Genomic DNA, 22,164 nt, shown 5'->3' with positions numbered 1-22,164 from the left:
AGCCATAACAGAGAGACTCTGCTGCAGAACGAAGCCGGTGGCAGCAGAGCGGAGCCTGTGGCGGAGCCAGTGGCTGCAGGGCAGAGCCTGCAGCAACAGGGCAGACACCACATCAGCAGGGCAGAGCCTTGGCAGGCAAATACTGACTAGACTGCCTCCTAGCTGGGCAGCATAGTGCAAGGGACACTCATAAAGCCCCAACCCCCCGAGAAAAAGCATCTGAGGAAAAAAAGGGGTTTTAAGAGATCTGCTTCAGCAGACTTAAACACACCTGCCTAACAGCCCTGAATGAACAATGGAGCACACAGCTCAGCACTTGAGCTCCTATTAAGACCATCTCCTCAAGCAGCTCCCGGAACCCTGTATATCCAGAGTCACCTAAAACAGGACTGATCAGACTGACATTAGGTGGGCGTCATTCTGGGACAAAGACAGCAGAAGAAACGTAGCATCCCTCACTGTTCTGCAGCTGCTACAGGTGTACCCCAGACAAGCAGGGCCTGGAGTGGATGTCAGCAGTCATACAGCAGAGGGGCTAGACTGATAGAAGGAAAACCAAGTAACAGAAATACCTCATCATCAACAATCTTGGCATCCACTCAGAGACCCAACTGAAAACACAGCAACTACTCAGACAACAGGTGGATAAATCCAAAAAGATGGGAAGAAACCAGCGCAAAAAGGAGGAAAACACCCGAAACCAGAACACCTCGCCTCCTACAAAGGACCAAAACTCCTCACCAACAAGGAAACAGCTGGACGGAGAATGACTGTGACGAAATGATGGAAACAGACTTCAGAAGGTGGGTAATGAGAAACTTCTGTGAGATAAAAGAACATGTTCTAAATCAATGCAAAGAAACTAAGAACCTTGAAATAAGATTTGAAAAAAGATTCGAGGAAATGATAACAAGAATCGATAACTTAGGGAGCAATATAAATGAATTGAAAGAGCTGAAAAACACAACACGAGAACTTCACCAAGCATGCACAAGTTTCAACAGCCAAACTGACCAAGCAGAAGAAAGAATATCAGAAGTCGAAGATCAACTCAATGAAATCAAAAGACAAACCAAGATCAGAGAAAAAAGCACAAAAAGAAAGGAACAAAGTCTCCAAGAAATGTGGGACTATGTGAAGAGACCTAACCTACGTTTGATAGGTGTACTAGAAGGGGATGAAGAGAACGAATTCAAGCTGGAAAATACTCTTCAGGATATTATCCAGGAAAATTTCCCCAACCTAGCAAGGCAGGCCAACAATCAAATCCAGGAAATACATAGAACACCACAAAAATACTCTGAAAGAAGAGCAACCCAAGGCATTTAATGGTCAGATTCATGAGGGTTGAAATGAAGGAGAAAATACTAAGGGCAGCCAGAGAGAAAGGTCGGGTCACCCACAAAGGGAAGCCCATCAGACTCACAGCAGATCTCTCGGCAGAAATTCTACAAACCAGAAGAGAGTGGGGGCTGATATTCAACATCCTTAAAGAAAAGAACTTTCAACCCAGAATTACATATCCAGCCAAACTGAGCTTCGTAAGTGAAGGAAAAATAAAATCCTTTGCGAACAAGCAAGTACTCAGAGATTTTGTCACCACCTGGACTGCTTTACAAGAGCACCTGAAAAAGGCACTACACATAGAAAGGAAGAACCAGTACCAGCCATTCCAAAAACACACTAAATGCTAAAGAGCATCAACAAAATGAAGAATCTTCATCAACTAATGGGCAAAACAGCCAGCTAGCATCAAAATGGCAGTATCATATTCACACATAACAATATTAATCCTAAATTTAAATGGGCTAAATGCACCAATCAACAGATATAGACTGGCAAATTGAATAAAAATCCAAAACCCATCAGTGTGCTGTATCCCAAAAACCCACCTCACATGCAAGGATACACAAAGGCTCAAAATAAAAGGATGGAGGAAGATTTACCAAGAAAATGAAGGGCAAAAAAAAAAAAGCAGGAGTTGCAATTCTCATCTCTGATAAAATAGACTTTAAAGCAACAAAGATCAAAAGAGACAAAGAAGGTCATTACATAATGGTAAAAGGATCGATACAACAAGAAGAGCTAACGATCCTAAATATATATGGACCCAATATAGGAGCACCCAGATATATAAGGCAAGTTCTTAATGACTTACAAAGAGACTGAGACTCCCACACAATAATAGTGGGAGACTTTAACACTCCACTGCCAATATTAGACAGATCAAACAGACAGGAAATTAACAAGGATATCCAGGGCTTGAACTCAGACCTGGAGCAAGCAAACCTGATAGACATTTACAGACCTCTCCACCCCAAATCCACAGAATATACATTCTTCTCACCACCAAATCACACCTACTCTAAAATTGACCACATAATTGGAAGTAAAGCACTCCTCAGCAAATGCAAAACAACTGAAATCATAACAAACAGTCTCTCAGACCATAGTGCAATCAAGTTAGAACTCAGAATTCAGAAACTAACCCAGAATCGCACAGCTTGATGGAAACTGAACAACTGGCTCTTGAATGTTGACTGGATAAACAATGAAATGAAGGCAGAAATATAGAAGTTCTTCAAAACCAACGAGAATGAAGACACAACATGCCAGAATCTCTGGGACACATTTAAAGCAGTCTCTAGAGGAAAATATATAGCATTAAGTGCCCATGTGAGAAGAGTGGAGAAATCTAAAATTAACACCCTATCGTCAAAATTGAAAGAGCTAGAGGAGCAAGATCAAAAACTCAAAACCAAGCAGAAGACAAGAAATAATTAAGATCAGAGCAGAACTGAAGGAGATTGAGACACGAAAAATCCTCCAAAAAATCAATAAATCCAAGAGCTGGTTTTTTGAAAGTATCAACAAAATAGACAGGCCACTTGCCAGACTGATAAAAAAGAAAAAAGAGAACAACCAAATAGATGCAATAAAAAACGATAAAGGGGAAATCACCACAGACTCCACAGAAATTCAAACCATCATCAGAGAATATTACAAACAACTCTATGCACCTAAACTAGTAAACCTGGAAGAAATGGATAAATTCCTGGACACCTGTGTCCTCCCAAGCCTAAACCAGGAGGAAGCTGAAACTATGAATAGACCAATAACAAGGTCTAAAGTAGAGGCAGCAATTAAGAGCCTACCACACAAAAAAAGCCCAGGTCCAGATGGGTTCACAGCCGAATTCTACCAGACACACAAAGAGGAGCGGGTACCATTCCTTCTGAAACGATTCCAAATAATCCAAAAAGAGGGAATCCTTCCCAAATCATTTTATGAGACCAACATCATCCTGTTACCAAAACCCGGCAGAGACCCAACAAGAAAAGGAAACTTCAGGCCAATATCCATGATGAACATAGATGCAAAAATCTTCAATAAAATACTGGCAAGCCGATTGCAACAGCACATCAAAAAACTTATCCATCAAGATCAAGTAGGATTCATCCCAGGGATGCAAGGCTGGTTCAACATACACAAGTCTATAAATGTAATTCACCACATAAACAGAACCAAAAACAAAAACCACATGATTATCTCAATTGACGCAGAGAAGGTATTTGACAAAATTCAACAGCCCTTTATGCTAAAAACCCTCAATAAACTCGGTATCAGTGGAATGTATCTCAAAGTAATAAAAGCTATTTATGACAAACCAACAGCCAATATCATATTAAATGGGCAAAAACTGGAAGCATTCCCTTTGAAATCCGGCACTAGACAAGGATGCCCTCTTTCACCACTCCTAGTCAATATAGTACTGGAAGTTCTAGCCACAGCAATCAGGCAAGAAAAAGAAATAAAGGGTATTCAAATAGGAAAGGTGGAAGCCAAATTGTCACTATTTGCTGAAAACATGATAGTATACCTAGAAGACCCCATCGCCTCAGCCCAAAAACTCCTGAAACTGATAAGCAACTTCAGCAAAGTCTCAGGATATAAAATCAATGTGCAAAAATCACAAGCATTCCTATACACCAATAACAGGCTTAAAGAGCGCCAAATCAAGAATGAACTGCCATTCACAATTGCTACAAAAACAATAAAAGACCTAGGAATACAACTCACAAGGAATGTAAGGGACCTCTTCAAGGAAAACTACAAACCACTGCTCAATGAAATAAGAGAGAACACAAACAGATGGAGAAGCATTCCATTTTCATGGTTACAAAGAATTAATATCATGAAAATGGCTATACTGCCCCACGTAATTTACAGAATCAACGCTATCCCCATCAAGCTACCATTGACTTTCTTCACAGAACTGGAAAAAACCACCATGAACTTCATATGGAACCAAAAGAGAGCCCGCATAGCCAAGTCAATTCTAAGCAAAAAGAACATAGCTGGGGGTATCATACTACCGGATTTCAAACCATACTACAAGGCTACAGTAATCAAAACAGCATGGTACTGGTACCAAAACAGAGATATAGACCAATGGAACAGAACAGAGGCATCGGAGGCAACACAACATATCTACAACCATACAATCTTTCATAAACCTGACAAAAACAAGCAATGGGGCAAGGATTCCCTGTTTAATAAATGGTGTTGGGAAAACTGGCTAGCCATGTGCAGAAAGCAGAAACTGGACCCCTTCCTGACACCTTACACTAAAATTAACTCCAGATGGATTAAAGACTTAAACATAAGACCTGGCATCATAAAAACCCTAGAAGAAAATCTAAGCAAAACCATTCAGGACATAGGAGTAGGCAAGGACTTCATGAACAAAACACCAAAAGCATTGGCAACAAAAGCCAAAATAGATAAATGGGACCTAATCAAACTTCACAGCTTCTGCATGGCAAAAGAAACAGTCATTAGAGTGAATCGGCAACCAACAAAATGGGAAAAAATTTTTGCAGTTTACCTATCTGACAAAGGGCTGATATCCAGAATTTACAAAGAACTCAAACAGATTTATAGGAAAAAAACAAGCCCATTCAAAAATGGGCAAAGGATATGAATAGACACTTTACAAAAGAAGACATACATGAGGCCAACAAACATGAAAAAATGCTCATCATCACTGGTCATTAGAGAGATGCAAATCAAAACCATATTGAGATACCATCTCACGCCAGTTAGAATGGCGATCATTAAAAATCTGGAGACAACAGATGCTGGAGAGGATGTGGAGAAATAGGAACACTGTTGGTGGGAGTGTAAACTAGTTCAGCCATTGTGGAAGACAGTGTGGCGATTCCTCAAGGCCTTAGAAATAGAAATTCCATTTGACCCAGTAATCCCATTACTGGGTATATATCCAAAGGACTATAAATCGTTCTACTATACGGACGCATGTACACGAATGTTCATTGCAGCACTGTTTACAATAGCAAAGACCTGGAACCAACCCAAATGCGACTGGACTGGGAAAATGTGGCACATATACACCATGGAATATTATGCAGCAATCAAAAATGATGAGTTCGTGTCATTTGTAGGGACATGGATGAATCTGGAGAACATCATTCTTAGTAAACTGACACAAGAACAGAAAATGAAATACCGCATATTCTCACTCATATGAGGGTGATGAAAAATGAGAACACATGGACACAGGGATGGGAGTACCAAACACTCGGGTCTATTGGGGGAAAGAGGGGAGGGAAAGCGGCGGGGGGCTGGGGAAGGATAGCCTGGGGAGAAATGCCAAATGTGGGTGAAGGGGAGGAAGGCAGCAAAACACACTGCCATGTGTGTACCCATGAAACGGTCTTGCATGTTCCGCACATGTACCCCAAAACCTAAAATGCAATAAAAAAAAGAAAAAAGAAAAATCAGGATAGATGTTCTTTGGTAGCCAGAGACACTGACAAGAAAGGTGGATAAGATTGATTTCCATAAAAAAACCTACGGAAGAAAAAGTATGTCTGAGATGTGTCTTCTTATAATGTATTGGTAACTATTCATTATCTTTTGGTGCAGGGTTAGGTGAGAAGACCAAAGGAATGGGATGGAGCACTCAGAACTAGGCCCACATATATTTGAAAGCTTAATTTATAAAAGAATTGGCTTTGAGGTTTAGAGGAATAAAGATGGACTTGTGCTTTTAATAAAAAATAAAGAAGTGCTTTAAAACTAAAAAAAAAAAAAAATCAGAACTATATGGCTAAATCAAAGGAATAAAGTGAGTATCCAAAAACCAATACAAGGAAAATAAAGATGTAAATATTACCTGAAACAATGTGAATTCAGCTAGATCTGTTTTTTAAAATTAAAAAAACCTTCAAAATTTAAAATTGTCATTTCAATGACGTTCATTGAGTGAAATGGGAACACAGAAAACAAAATGAAATAACAAAAATAAAACTATAAAAAAATACAAAAAATAAAATTTGTGAAGAAGTACAAAATAAGACTGACATGCACTTCAATATATATATATATATATATATATATATATATATATATATATAAAACAAAAATAAGAAACTCAGCAAATTTCAACTAAGACTAATACAGAGATCTCTAAAAAGACACAGTATAATATAGTATTGAAAGTCAAAGCCACGAAGAGAATATAGAATGCAGGAAGAGAAGAGAAAGGTGTCATTTATATGGTGCTCTTGCAAGATTACCAGCAGACGTATAAACAAAATTTTCAGGCAAGAACAAAGCTGGGTAATATAATATACAAACTCAAATTCCAAACAAGAATACTATGTCCAGCAAAAGTATTCTTTAAAATGAAGAAAAATAGACTCTCCAAGATAATCAAAATGTAGATAAGTGTGTCAACAGAACTAATCTATAAGAAATGCATAAGGAAGTCTCTCCCATTGAAAATAAGATACACTAAAGAACGTCAAATCATATAAAAATACCTAACTCTCTGGTAAAGATACGTATATACACAACTATAAAAATGTATAGTAGTATTACCAAGATTCAAAAATCACTTTGAATTATACTCTAAAATTTAAAAGATATGTTTCAGCTAGTCCTTGATTTGTTAAACAGAAGAAAAATTAGAAAGATAAAAGCATAAAAATAATTTTAAAATTTTGTTAATGTATATCCAATACAGTATATTATTAGTGACATTGATAACAAAGTTGAAGGCAAATGTAATGAGTATAAATTTTTGTGTGCAACAGAGGGTAAGTGTTGCCTGTTTAAAATCAATGGTAACTTTAAGATATTTTTTGTAATCCCTATCTTTACCACATATAAAACACCTATGAAGACAAACAAAAAGTTAAGTTGGAGCCAAGGCATGCCACTATCAACTAGTTATTAAACAAAGAACGAGAGACAAAATATCTAAAACTGCTAAATAAAAACAGAATGGTAATAGTAAGTTTTTTTTAGAAAAGAAGTTAAATATTCACGTACTAAGCTTACTAATAAAAATACATATACTGAATAAAAGGATTTTTTTTTTTTGGGACGGAGTTTCGCTCTTGTTACCCAGGCTGGAGTGCAATGGCGTGATCTCGGCTCACTGCAATCTCCGCCTCCTGGGTTCAGGCAATTCTCCTGCCTCAGCCTCCCAAGCAGCTGGGATTACAGGCACGCACCACCGTGCCCAGCTAATTTTTTGTAATTTTAGTAGAGATGGGGTTTCACCATGTTGACCAAGATGGTCTCGATCTGTTGACCTCGTGATCCACCCGCCTCGGCCTCCCAAAGTGCTGGGATTACAGGCTTGAGCCACCGCACCCGGCCGAATAAAAGGATTTTTTAACAAAATTAAAGAAAAACACACACACAATCTAACTATACCATGTCTCCAAGAGACTTACTTCAGATCCAATTTTAAAAATGGACTGAAAATGGCAGGATAGAAAAAACATTCCATGTAAGTGTTAACCAAATGAGATGGGATACAACAATTATATTAATCAAAAACTGTCATATTTCATATAATTTATGTCAAAATTCACAAGAGACAAAGGATATTAAATTATAGAATGGTTCATTCATTGAGAACCTATAAATATATCTGACACTAGTTTTCCCAAACACATAAAGCAAACATTGACAGAACTGGGTTAACAAATAGGCACCAATATAATAATGGTAGGACACTTCAATAATCCACTTTCAATAATCAATATTTAAGCAAGAAAAAATATTAAGGGAACAAAATCTTGAATGCACTGTAAAGCAATTACAGTTAACAAATGTATTCAGATAGAAGAATACACATACTTTTTAGTAGCTCATGAAATATTTTCTAGATAGACCATCTGTGAGACCACAAAACATGTCTTAACAAATATTTAAAGTTAAAATTTTAGACTATTTTTATAACCTGAATGGAATAAAACTAGAAATCAGGAACAGAACAAAAACTAAAAAATTTACAAACTATGAAAATTAAAAAAACACATTCTTGAGTATGCTGTTGTTCAAGGGTTGGAAGACATGATATTGTGAAAATTTCCATATTGCCCAAAGTGACCCACACATTCAACATCACCCTTTTTAATTCCCAATTTTACTTCTCTGAAAATAGAAAAAAAAAATCCTGCAAAATTATTGAAATTTTGAGGAACCATGAGAAGCTTGACAATCTTAAAAAAAAAAAAAATAGAAAGAAAAGAAAAATATCAGAGGCATTATGCTTAATAATTTCCAGACACAAAACAAAGCTACAATAAAAAAGCACGTTAGTACTGGTATAAAGGCAGAACAGCAAAGGCATGAAATAGAATGAAGCACAGATTAAAAATTCTTGCATAAATGGTCAAGTGAGTTACTTGCACACAATGTATTGATGCATTATCCACGAAAGTCAACAGGTAAAAGCAATTTAAACTTCTTGGACCAAATAAATGAAAAAATATAATTTGAAATATAAAGACTACGAAATATTACTCAGCTTTTATAAAGCAGGAAATTTTCTATTATCTACCATAAAGACAAATTTTGAAGACATTATGTTAAATTTAATAAGCCGGTCACACACACAAAAATACTGTAGGAATATACTTACATGAAATATCTAAAGTAGTTAGTCCCTTAAAAAGAGAAAATAGAATGACATTTGTAAAGGGCCAGTCAATGGGAAAAATAAGTAGTGAGTTCATGTGTATTGCATATTTCTTTTACACAAATAAAAATGTTCTAGTGATATGCTGCTAACAATATATTTAACATAACAAAATTATAAAAAAATTCAAGATTATAAATTTTGTTATGTATTTTTTACAATTAGAAACAAAACAACTATTGACAACCAACCAAAAAAAAGCAAGTATATAAGTCATAAAATGGGGCAACATTTACACAGGCAAACAAACACAAAAATAATTATACTGGCAATAGATATACGGCTGATTCATATCTGACTTCTGACCAAGCATTGTCTTAATTTTTACAGAGCTGAATACTGGCATGTAAAATTTAATACAAAAATAAAAATGAAAACGCAATTAATTTGACATATCCTGCTCTAAAATGAGACACAGGAATGTAAAACTGGCAGAACAAAATCTAACAAAAAAAATTAACAAAAAATTGAATAAACATAATGTATTACTTAAAAAATTATTATTCTAGATAGCTACTGCTTTCAACCATGACTGCACATTCATAAAGAGCACATATTTTGGTGGCTTTTCTTATTTCAACTTTACTTTAGATTCAGAGGCTACATGTGTAGGTTTGCTACATAGCTGTATTATGTACTTCTAAGTTTTGGGGTACTACTACTACTCAGGTAGTGAGCACAGTACCCAATAGGTTGCCTTTTGGTCCTTGGCTCCTTCTCTTCCTTCCTCCTCTAGTGGTCCCTAGTGGCTATTGTTTTCTTCTTTATATTTATGTATGCCCAGTATTTAGCTCTCACTTATAAGAATATGCATAATTTGGTTTTCTGTTTCTGCATTAATTTACTTAAGATAATGGCCTTCAGCTGCATCAACTTTGCTACAAAGAACATAATTTTGTCCTGTTTTTATGTCTATGTAGTATTTCAAAGATATGTGGTATCTATGTGTATAGATACCACATTTTCTTTATCCAATCAACAACTATTGGCACCTACGTCGATTCCATGTCTTTGCTATTGAAGCCCATGAAGTTTGAATCATTAGTGTACAATTAAAGCAATACCATTTCATAGAAAATGCATTAATATCATTCATAAATACTTTTTAAAAATTTTTTATTTTTTATTGTGTTTTAGGTTTTGGGGTACATGTGCAGAACATGTAAAATAGTTGCATTGGTACACACATGGCAGTGTGTTTTGCTTCCCTCCAGTTAGAATGATGATCATTAAAAAATCTGGAGACAACAGATGCTGGAGAGGATGTGGAGAAATAGGAACACTTTTACACTGCTGGTGGGAGTGTAAATTAGTTCAACCATTGTGGAAGACAGTGTGGCGAGTCCTTAAAAACCTAGAAATAGAAATTCGATTTGACCCAGCAATCCCATTACTGGGTATATACCATAAATACTTTTATGAGAAAGTTGGAAGAAACAAACAGTTAAATAGTACTGAATTATCTTCCATATTATATCATTATTTTGCTGCTATTTTTACACAAAATGTAAAGGTTATAATGCTTTAAAAGCAAAGCAAACTAGTACATTTCTAAATAATATGAACAACGTAAATATTAAACAATATGGTATAAAACACTAACATACAAAGTGAACAATTAGAAACAAATGTATATAATTATTCACATAATAAAATTTGAGAAAAGTGAAATGCTAATAACTTTTTATATTCAGTAAACAAACATATAAAAGATTTTAATGAATGTGAGGTGCCCATTAATTATATAATACACTTTTTATATAACATATACATTTAAGCACATTACCTCGGAATTTCTGAAATTACAGGCAAAGTTGGAATACAGTGAATCAGAAAGTAAAAAGAACAAAATATAGGACGTAGTCCTACTAATCTTCATAGAAAAGAAGATAAAAATTATAGTATAGTCACAAAAAAATAGGTAATTGGGAGTTTACTATATGCTGGACAGGGTTGTAAGTAACCTATGATATTAGTGTTTTTAAGAAATCTATGAAGTGAGTAAATAAAATAAACTATTCAACCATAGAATTGTCATACAGCATTTAAATCTGTAAGCTCCTATGCTTAGTTCCTACTAAGAAAAAAATACTTTTAAAGTCAAACAGATGTTTAGATTTTCTCATACTCAATTAGATTCTTTGTGCTCTGATGAAAGTTCTCAGTCTATTTTCTCTATGATCACCTGACTGGAAATTATAAAGCAGAGAACACATGACATTTGTTGCTGGTACTTCTGGAATCTCTTAACCAAAGTCTAATGTTTTCCCTACTCCTCTCACAGATATCTAATGTAGATCTTTTAAAATAGCTAAACACAGTGGTCTCTAAAAACGCGTGAAAATTTTCCCACGTACCTTAAAGCAATGAAAGAGCAGTAAGATTATATGAGTACTCACAGTGTAATAAAAGAAGTTTGCCTTCCACTGTGAATGCATCAACAAATTATTGAATGAACAGAAGACTTAGAGAATTTAAGAGCATAGTAAGCATACATCAGAAAAATGTTCTCCATCAAAGTAAGAGAAATAAACCTAGGCTTTTCAAGAATCAATTCCATTGGAACACAGCATTCCAATCCATATTTTAAACTCTGGTTTTCTCCTTCACTTTTGGAGCTTTCATATGTGTTATCTGATAAATTATTCATACTGAGCATATGGCTATTCTTTCCCCTCTTCACACATTCCTGGAATTTTCCCTGAAATTTTTCTATGCTGCACAAGGTAACCAGGTCTAGCTTACAGACTGTCCAACACAACCAACACAATGATAAAGTAATGCTGAGAAGAAAGGCAAATGCTTGTCACAATACTAGAAAAACTGCAATGCCAAAGTCAACTAGGGAAGCAAGAGTCTAGAATCTGAAAAGAAAATCTCTTTAACTTAGAAATAACATATAAAAGTAAAAAGACACAACTGAGAATATGTTTGTGAAACACTAAAGTTTATAGCCTGGATGATTGCTATAGCTAGTCTTTAAGCAAGTCTTTTAATATCAGATTAGACAGCTTATTTATTACTTTCCAAACTTCATCAAAGGATCTCAGGACATAAGAAAAAAGGCAGAAAACATATCCTACTTGAAGAAACAAAATAAATCCCCAGAACTTCTTAAGAAAAAAACATCTGTACAACTATCTGACAAAGATGTCAAAATAATGATACTAAATATATTCTGTAGCAAAAAGAAAACAAAGATAACAAAATAAGAAAAAATATTCATGAAAAATCTGTGAACAAAAAGATAAAAACTATAAAAAACAGTAGAAATTGTGAAACTGAAAAAATGCAATTGATGAAAAGTTTACTAGAGAAACAACAGGCTTAATAAACCAGAAAAAGTAATTCAGAAAACTAAAGAAATATTATTTATAAATGTTGACGCATAAAAAAAAAAACAAAAATTTGAGAAACCTGAACATGGAATATGAAACTTACTGGATACTATCAAGTAGACCAATATTTGCTTTTTTCCCCCCTTTTTCTTTTTTTTATTTTCTCAACTAGACCAATATTTTCATTTAAAAGTCTATGAAGAAGAAAGCAAAAAGTAGTAGAGATATTACCTGAAAAGAAAAGGGACTCACTAAGAACGTCCCAATTTCAAAGTGATGAAAAAAATACTATTAACCAGAGACACTTAATCAGTGAGAAATTTACTTTAAAAATAAGAAAAAACAAAAAAAATGGGCACTGCAGCCTGCGCCTGTAATCCCAGCACTTTCGGAGGCCAAGGTGGGCAGATCACAAGGTCAGGAGTTTGAGACCAGCCTAACCAAAATGGTGAAACCCTGTCTCTACCAAAAATACAAAAATTAGCCAGGTGTGGTGGTGCATGCCTATAATCACAGGTAGTCAGAATGCTGAGGCAGGAAAATCGCTTAAACTCAGGAGGCAGAGGTTGCAGTGAGCCGAGATTGCACCATTGTACTCCAGCCTGGGCAATAGTGCGAGACTCCATCTCAAGAAAAAGAAAAAAATAAAGATGTTCTATAATTTAAAAAAGCTAAGGGTGTTTATTACCCCTAGAAAAGTCTTACAAGAAATACTACATGGAATACATTATGTTGGCAGACACAGTGGTTCAAACTTGTAATCCTAGAAACTTGGTAGGCTGATGCAGAAGAATCACTTCAAGCCAACAGTTTGAGATCAGCCTGGGTGATATGTTGAGACCCCTTCTTGAAAAAGATACCTTTATAATAATTTTGTTTTTCAAGTAGAGTGTTTTTAAAACTCGCTAAAGCCAAAGTCTGACTGAAGTCATTTTGAGAAGGCAGACCTTCATTCATGTGGCAAACTTGAGAACCCTTGATCTCCGCTAAAGAACAATAAATGATTCACCTATCTTGGTGCCACTTAAAATTCTGCAGTGACTGTAATTAACTCCAGCTCCTTCCAGCCATGGTCTAGCAGTGGTACCTGCACATGTGGAGATCTGGAGGGAGATGCCTATTTGTAATTATAGAGGTAGGCCTGCAGACCTTGGTTTTTACTGTGCTCTCTGAAACAATTCAGTAACTCAGTTTCCGCACTTTTAGCCACACTCTGTGGCCAGTTTTGCCCACCTAGAAGCCCACAGAGTGACCTGTGGGTCACTGCCAGGTGCTCAATAAGCTCACACTCACCCACACAGCTCATATTAGGTTCACCAGATGTTAACCCAACTGCTGCTGGCCCTGCAAATCAAAGTCCTGAAAGCAGTCCAGTCTGCCAAGAAATAAGACAAGATTAACAACTATCCAGGCTGTGGGTAACTACACACCAAAGACAAACCCCAAAGCAGAGCAAAAACAGTCATGTGACCTACGTACAACCCCTCTCTGCTGCAAATCCGAAGAGATGCTATTAGCCAATCAAAAGGTGATCTTACCTGCTGAAACCAGTCTATGAAATTAGAAGTGGTGTTTGCTCCTTCAGCTGCACAAAAACCAGTACAGGGGTACATTATGTCTATTTTTAATGCTTCTGTTTTAACATAGTACTGGTAGTCCTAGGCAGAACAATTAGGCAAGAAAATTTTTGAAAAGACATCCAGCCAGATTCAGTGGCTCATGTCTGTAATCCCAGCACTTTGGGAGACTGAGGGGGCAGGATCGATTAGTCAGGTATGGAAAATGCACACCTATAACTGTCAATACTTGGGAGGCTAAGATAAGAGAACTGCTTGAGCCTAAGGGCTAAGGCTTCAGTGATCCATGATTACACCACTGCACTCTAGTCTGAGTGGCAGAATGAGACCTTGTCTCAATGAAAAAAAAAGGAGAAAAAAAGGCATCCAAATTGAAAGGAAAGCTGTAAAAATGTCAGTTTTTAGATGGCATTATATTACACATAGAAAACCATGAATAGCATACCAAAAGACTTTTTCAACTAAAAAACACACTTGGTAAATTAGAGAAATATAAAATTAACATACAAATCATTTGTATTTCCATATACTAACAAAAAACTGCCAAATAAAAATGTAAAAATAATAATCTCATTGAAATAGCATTAATAATAAATTTCTTAGCAATATATTTAACCAGGGTGCAAAAGCTTTATATTGAAATATTTAAAATAATAAAAAAATTGAAGATGGCACAAATAAATGCAAAAATATTTCATGTTTATGGATTAAGAAGATAAATATTGTTAAAGTGTCAAATTATTTAAAGTAATCTATAGATTCAATACATGCCCTGTCAAAATTCCAGTAACATTTTTTAAACTAATAGAATATGCAATCCTGAAATTTATATGAAACTACAAGAGACTTGCTTTGAATGGCCAAAGCAGTTTTAGGAATAAGAACAAACCAGGGGGCGTTATACTTTTTGATTTCAAACTACATTTGGAAACTATTGTATTAAAAACAGGATGGTTTGTGCATACCAATGCATACCATAATCAATGGAACAGAATGGAGAGCCCAGAAACAAATCTGTCTATATAAGATCAACTTATCTTTAACAGTAAGGCACTGAGAATATGCAATGCAGAAAATATAGTCTCTTTCATACTTCCTTCTGGGAAAACTAAATAGCCACATGTAAAAAAATAAAATTAGACCATTTTTCTGATACTATATTTGAAAATTAACTAAATATAAAATAAAGACTCTAAAGTAAGACATAAAACCCTAAAATTTTTTTAAAGAAAATACATGAAGAAACTTTAATATTGGTCTGGAAAATTCTGGATACAACAGCAAAAGTGCAATTAAAGCAAATACAAATGAGCAAACACAAATACTGCATCAAACTAAAAAGCTTCTGCACAACCAAGAGAACAATAAAATAAGAAAACTATATCTGGTAAGTTGTTAGTATCCAAAATATTTAAGAAACTCATATGAATCAAAGGAAAAATTATAATAATAATTATAATAATAATAACAAGATTGAAAAATAAGCCAAAGACTATATAGGTGATTTTCAATGAAAACATACAATTGGTCAACAGGCATAGAGAAAGGTGCTCAGTATCACCAATCTGGCAGTTGCAAATTAAAACTATGGTGAGATATTACTTCACACACATTAGAATTGCTAGTATCAAAAATAAAAGTTATAACAAGTATTAACAAGTATATATTTTTTAAAATGCTGTACATTCCTGGTGACTTGCAATGTTTTAGTGTCATGATGAAAACCACCATAATAAGGGTTCTATAAAAAAATGTAACAGTACTACTATACAATCCAGCTATCTCATTTCTGCATATACCATAAATTTAGTATTTCAAATAAACATCTGTACCTCCATGTTCCTTGAATCATTATTTACAATTGCCAAGATATAAAACAAACCTAAAATGTTTATGGATACTGAGTAAAGAAAACATGCTAATACACTAAATAGAATATTGTTCATCCCTTAAAAAATAATAAAACCTTGCCATTTTGACAACATGTATAGACCCAGATAACATTATGCTAAGTGAAATATGCCAGACACAGAAAGACAAATACTGTATGATCTACTTTTATAAAGAAAATAAAAATGTTGAACTCCTAGAAGCAGAGAGTATAAAGATGGGTGGTAGGGCCTGGCTGGAGGCAGGGAAAATGAGAGATGTTGTTCAAATGGTACGAATTACTAATTATAAAACAAGTTATTATGACCTAATATACAGTTTTATCACTATAGTTTATGTATGCTGAAAATTTGCTTACAGATCTTATTTGTTCTCACTACACAAAAGGTAACTATGTAAGGTGACAGATAAGTTTGTTCATTAATTTAATTTGATTATATTAACCATCTCACTATATATATATACATGTAAAATCAATACATTGTATACATTAAATGTAGGTATTCAGATATTATTTGTGAAAAGATCCACATGTTACAAATACCTACATATATACACTTGTACATATATGTACTTGCATGTATACACACACACACACATATATATATGAATGACAAAGTCCCAGTAAGCCTCATCCAAAAACAACATTGTAAAATTACAATCATTTAAAAATAAAGTTAAAATTGAGAATTTAATACATGCTTAGCAGCATTTTAAGCTCCTCAATGGCATAGTCTCTTCGAAAAATGTATGAAGCTGATACACTGAGCTAACTATATTACAGTTGAGGCATTTTGGGGACATAGTTTAATTTACCAATATTAGTTTATATAAAAAGTACAACATTTTCAAGTTACATAATTTTACACTTTCTTATATTTAGGGAGATGCTTAAGTGTTTTGTAAAATTACTGATTATAAATTTTTATAAAATCCCATTTGAAAACCCTGTAGGATAGAAAATTATAAAGCAGAAACATTCACCTTTTTGTGGTGTTCCTGGGATTTCTGAACCAAATCCCAGTATCACCAAAACTCTCATATATTTTAGACATTATCCAAAACCAACCTTAAAAGTGTGTAACATAGTTTCTCAAAATACAGATATTACTATTTCTCCCAAAGCAATGGAAGTGCATTTAGATTACACATTCTTTTAGGTTATGAGTAAAACTATCACTATAAACTAAAAAACAAGCAAACAAATAAAAACCATAAGTGAAGGGGAAGTACTTAGAAAGTTAATGAGAATGAGACAGACACATCATGAGATGCCCTGATGTGAAAGCAAGAGAAAGAAATGCAGGTTACTCAGAAGCTATTTCATTGGTGGAGAGCCTCTCAAACCATGTTTCAGTCTGGCTCCCTCCTTGACACAGGGAACTCTCATTTGTGTCATTTACCTCATTAGCTCCCACTTACCTGGGTATTTGGCTACTGTTTCCTGTCTCTTCACATTCCAGAGCTCTTTTTTTGCTCCAGATGGGTGATCAAGTTTGGCTTGGTGACAGCAAGACCTGTTTTATTAAAAAAAAGAACATGACTCTTGCTAGAAGTCTAATTACCAATCTAGTACTGTGCTCAGTATACAAGAGAGAATATTGTAGAAGATTCTAGAAAATTAATCTCAATATACTGTTTCCTAATAGGAACTTTAGAATATTTAGAAAGTATTTTGAATTTTTGGGTTGATAGCTCTACTACTCAGTAATACTTAATGACAAATTGGTGGTGAAATTTGATTTTAAGGTGTGGGCAACAATACTTTATGCTACTAAATTTCTGGTATTACCACTAATTTACACTGACGTATACAAATCAGCTCAAAAAAAGGGAAAGATTAAGATAAAACATCTTGAAAAATTTATCTTGTACCTCAACAGATACTGTTGTTCTCTTTCTTTTTTCTTAAGTAGTATTCTGAAACTCATTCATGCAAAGCAGAAACCCCTAGAAAACAGAAGAAAACAAATTGTGTGGAAGGTGAATTGTACATTGAAGTTATTCTCACCCAGGAACACCAGGTTTCTGTAGTTCTCTAACATCGTATCCCTATACAAATGCTGCTGGGCCAAATCAAGGCATTCCCACTCTTCTGGAGAGAATGCTATGGCCACATCCCTGAATGTCAACACTCCCTGTAAAATATAACATATTTAGCAAGTGGTCATAGAAAGAATTCTCAGGCCTGGGGAGGATGCATGACTATGCTGACCCCAAAGGTCTCCAGGAGAGACTGCCCAGCTCCACCTAAACCTATTGGTTCTGTTCTTCAATCTTGCTTCACTAAGAGAAGCTGTCCCATGTGGAGATCAACAGCACTGCCAGGAGAACGTAGATTTGAGTTCTGCCCCACCACAAGAATGCTGTGCAACCCTGCAGCCTGCAACGGAGAGTAAAAGAGGAGGCTTCACCAGAGGTAACACCAGGGGAACTGTGTCCTGGAGGGAACAAGGGGCATGCGCATAGGAAAGGGTTCCAGGAAGGTCATGTGAAGCCACGTAGAAAACAGGTGGGGTGGAACTGGAACAGGGCCCAGGCAAAAGGGGAGCTGATCCCAGCTCTTCTTCTGGAAAAAGCTGCTTAAGAGCAAAAGCAGCCCCTGCTTGCAAGCAGCCCTCCCAGCTGCTGACCTGTGTCCCCTGATCACTTCTCCAGGGCATCTCAAAGAACAGTCCTGTCCTGTTCCATCTGTTTCCTCTCTCAGACCCATCAGTGGTCTCACTGGAGAGCATGGGAGGGCAGTCACCTGAGACTCAGGGAACCGAAAGGGGCTCAGTGACTCAGCAGTCTCCTGCATGGAAGAAGTACCCACCACCTCACAGGAGGGCCCACTTCCCGCAGTCTCCTAACTTTCCAAATTGTACCCTGAGCCTTCCCAACATTTCTTTGCTGCATCAGCCACTCTTTGACGCCAGTGTTCCTGCCATCTTCTGTGGCCTGGCCTGCCATCCCCTAATGGAGCATGCTGCCCGGGACTTGGGTCAGGATGGGTCTGGCCTTCTGCTGGTTTGGGCCTTGCTATGGGTGGTGGGTCCCTGCCAAGGATGCTAAGATCCTTTGCACAGGGCCAGGTCAGTGCTGTGCCACCTTTCTCCTCATTGCTGCAGGTGGCAGCATCAGCCTCCCAGCACGCTGTTCTTTTTCTGGCCCCTCTAAACATCAGGCACCCCTTGAGACTTCCAGATCCCACAGTGAGCAGAAAGATGACTGCTGCCACCATGGAGCATCACAGTCTGGTCTAGGCACCAACGCCAGTGAGCTGGCACATGTACCAGCACAGAAGAGTAAACCCCTGGGCAGGGGTGGCAAGGACTAGGACAGCAACCAGATCTCTGTCCTGATGGGAGGCCAGCTTCCACCCGAGGCTCCCAGCCCCCTGCTTGCCCCACACATGCCTCTGCAGAGCCCGGCCCAGTCTTCTCACATATGGCCCTGCCTTTACCCACTTCCCTACTGCACCATGGCCATGGCAACTCCTCTGTTCAGAAAGGCTCTTTGGGGTGTGCAATGTAGGCTAAGGTCCCAGCCATTGGCCCAGTCCTGAACATGCTTCCTGGCCATCTCCTCCCTTGCTGGGCTGGGGGATTTCAATACACATACACACTCACACTCACGTACATTCAGACTCACCCAAATACACTCACACTCACATATACTTCACTCAAGCCTCACCTTCTCCCACCTGGCAGAGCTCTACTGAACATACCAGGCACCATTCCCCCCTTTTCTTGGCACTAAGTAATCAGCAGGTGACTTCATCGTGGTGAGTACATCCTAAAGTGAACTTACACACACCTAGACAACAGCTCTGCTCCACATCTGGAGGATGTGGTCTAGTGCCAGGTCTGTCACGCAGATCCTGGCCGATGGATGAAATAAGTACTCAGACACAAGTATGCAGTATAAGAGCAGCTAGGTGACTTCCTGGCTCTAGTGGCCAGAGAGCAGCCTGGAGAAGCTGGAGCTGCTAGCTCTTATTCAGTGCAGGCATAATGCCAAAAGTCTGCAGCAAACACAACCTGTAGGTAATTAACATTAATTGTTCCCTTTTCATGGAACTTCAGGCACACAAATGATCAAAGGTTCAGTTCCCGGTCAACATAAGTAAACAAGCCTGTTTATGATATGTTCCTCTACATTCCCTTGGACCTACTCCTTCCCCTCAGTCTCAGGGTTATAGAACAGCTGCCTTCAGCTATTCTCCCCCCAGGGGCTCTGCGGAACCTTCCAACTTTTCAGGAAGTTTGTGTCCTTTCCCTATAGTTTTTTCCACCACTCTGACCACCAATCCACCACAGTCTAGCCTATTGCCCCCGGCTACAAAATTGGGCAATATGCACGGTACTGAATATTACAGGCAACTATAACACAGTGCTAAGCATCTGTGTATCTAAACACATCAAAACACAGAAAAGGTGCAGGAAAAATACAGCATTCTAATCTTACGGGACCACTGCACTACATGCGGTCCATCATGGTTATGCGGTGCAATGATGGTACTCCCTGTGCATGGGGCCTCTAACCTTTGCAGGCCAACTCCCCTGCTCTAAGATGCTCCTAGGTTTCCCCAATTAAAGCAAGTCTCTCCTGCCCACATGCTTCCAGAACCGTGAGCTTAGACAAGGGACACTTCCTGAAGTGGATTTGACAGAAAAGTCAGCTGTAATGACTGGCCCCTCACCTCTCACTACATTCTTAACACCTAAAAGGTGGAGGGGTCATGCTGTGCCTTCCTGGAGGCAAGCCTGCAGTAAATATCTGTTGAGGGGATGGGTAAAATTCAGAAGTTGAGGGACGTGGGTGGTGGCTGAGTTCAGAGAGGTGCTGTCAGCATGGGGAGAGCAGTCAGACACAGCTCCACTGCTCAGCAGCAGTGAGGACAAGCTAGCAAACCTCCCTGCACCTCAGTGTCCCCATCTGTAAAGTTGAAATAAGAGCACCTAGCCTGAGGATTTTACACAAATGAGAATGTGCAGGTGAACCACACTCTGCAACGGGAAGCCATTATTTCATCTCTTATTATGGTTATTATTTCATTATTACTATTGAGACAGAGGGACAGGCTGTACTTACAAAGAATGGTGGTGGGTGGGGAAGGAAGTCAGGCAAGGCTGTGAATTGGCAAGTGTGTTGCAGGCATAAAATCACAGTTCTTACATCCTGCCCTGTCAAATAATCTTTGTCAACCAAAAAAGTATATATTTCACCAAATGTTGGCTATACTGCAGTACATATGTTACCCATTTTCTCTCTCAACTCCTCAGCTAAGCAGCTTCCAACATCCAGGATAGACTAGTATTTCAGGCCAGTAATGGTGGTGGTTCATTCCTGTAATCGCAACACTTTGGGAGATCAAGGCAGGAGGATCCCTTGAGTTTAGGAATTCAAGACAAGCCTGGATAACATAGCAAGACCCTATCTCTACAAAAATTAAATAAATTAGGTCAGGTGCAGTGGCTCACGCCTGTAATTCCAGCACACTGGGAGGCCAAGGTAGGTGGATCACCTGTGGTCAGGGGTTTGAGACCAGCCTGGCCAATATGGTGAAACTCTGTCTCTACTCAAAATACAAGAAATTAGCTGGGCATGGTGGCACATGCCTGTAGTCCCAGCTATGCAGGAGGTTGAGGCAGGAGAATAACTTGAACCTGAGAGGTAAAGATTACAATGAGCCAAGATTGCACCACTGCACTCCATCCTGGGTGACAAGAGTGAAACTGTCTACAAAAGAAAAAAAAGGAAATTAGCTGGGCGTGGTGGTGTGCACCTGTAGTCTCAGCTACTCAGAAGGCTGAGATGGACGCATGGCTCGAACCCAGGAGTTCAAAGCTGCAGTGAACTTTGATGGCACCACTGCACACCAGCCTGGATAACAGAGACACTGTCTCTGAAACTAAAAAAACAGTATTTCACCAATTCTTAGTCTCAGCTGTCATTTTTTAATGTACAATTTTACACACAGCAGGTAAGTATACACCTGTAAAAACCCTCTTACGTGGTTGTGAATTAAAGGATGTTTTCTGGCAGCTAAGAGTCAACAACAAATTAAATCATTAAAGTCAACTGACTATGAATGCCAACTCAGAGCCTGGCCTAAAAAAAAAATGCCAAGTCCATGGCCTGGTGAGAGTAAGTAAATTAACAATTTGCACCTTTGATCAACAGCTTCACATGGCTCATTCGGCAGTTGTAGGGTCTGCCCCTCCACTCCAGAATTCTCAACTCCATGGACAAAGTATCCAAAGCCAGCACAGGGGTGTACTGTGGGCATAGAGGGTTCTAGTTCTTAGTAAGGAAAAAACTCAAAGGGAGGAACAGTTGCAAGAACACTCAC

The 22,164-nt window shown here is 37.6% G+C and overlaps 1 long non-coding RNA gene across 1 annotated transcript in view; it reads right to left on the bottom strand.

The window, feature by feature from the left end:
* Positions 1-22,164, bottom strand: part of LOC128930976 (uncharacterized) — a 50,583-nt gene that overhangs the window by 9,318 nt on the left and 19,101 nt on the right. Inside the window, exons 2-3 of the long non-coding RNA XR_013526855.1 lie at positions 17,703-17,777; positions 17,250-17,344 (exon numbers count right to left, since the gene is read on the bottom strand). This is a non-coding gene — a long non-coding RNA (uncharacterized LOC128930976). The remainder of the gene's footprint in view (positions 1-17,249; positions 17,345-17,702; positions 17,778-22,164) is intronic.

Source organism: Callithrix jacchus, chromosome 15 (assembly GCF_049354715.1).
Source record: "Callithrix jacchus isolate 240 chromosome 15, calJac240_pri, whole genome shotgun sequence".
NCBI lineage: Eukaryota > Metazoa > Chordata > Mammalia > Primates > Cebidae > Callithrix > Callithrix jacchus.
The sequence above is the reverse complement of the archived record's forward strand: the minus strand, read 5'-3'. Positions and strand labels throughout refer to the sequence as shown.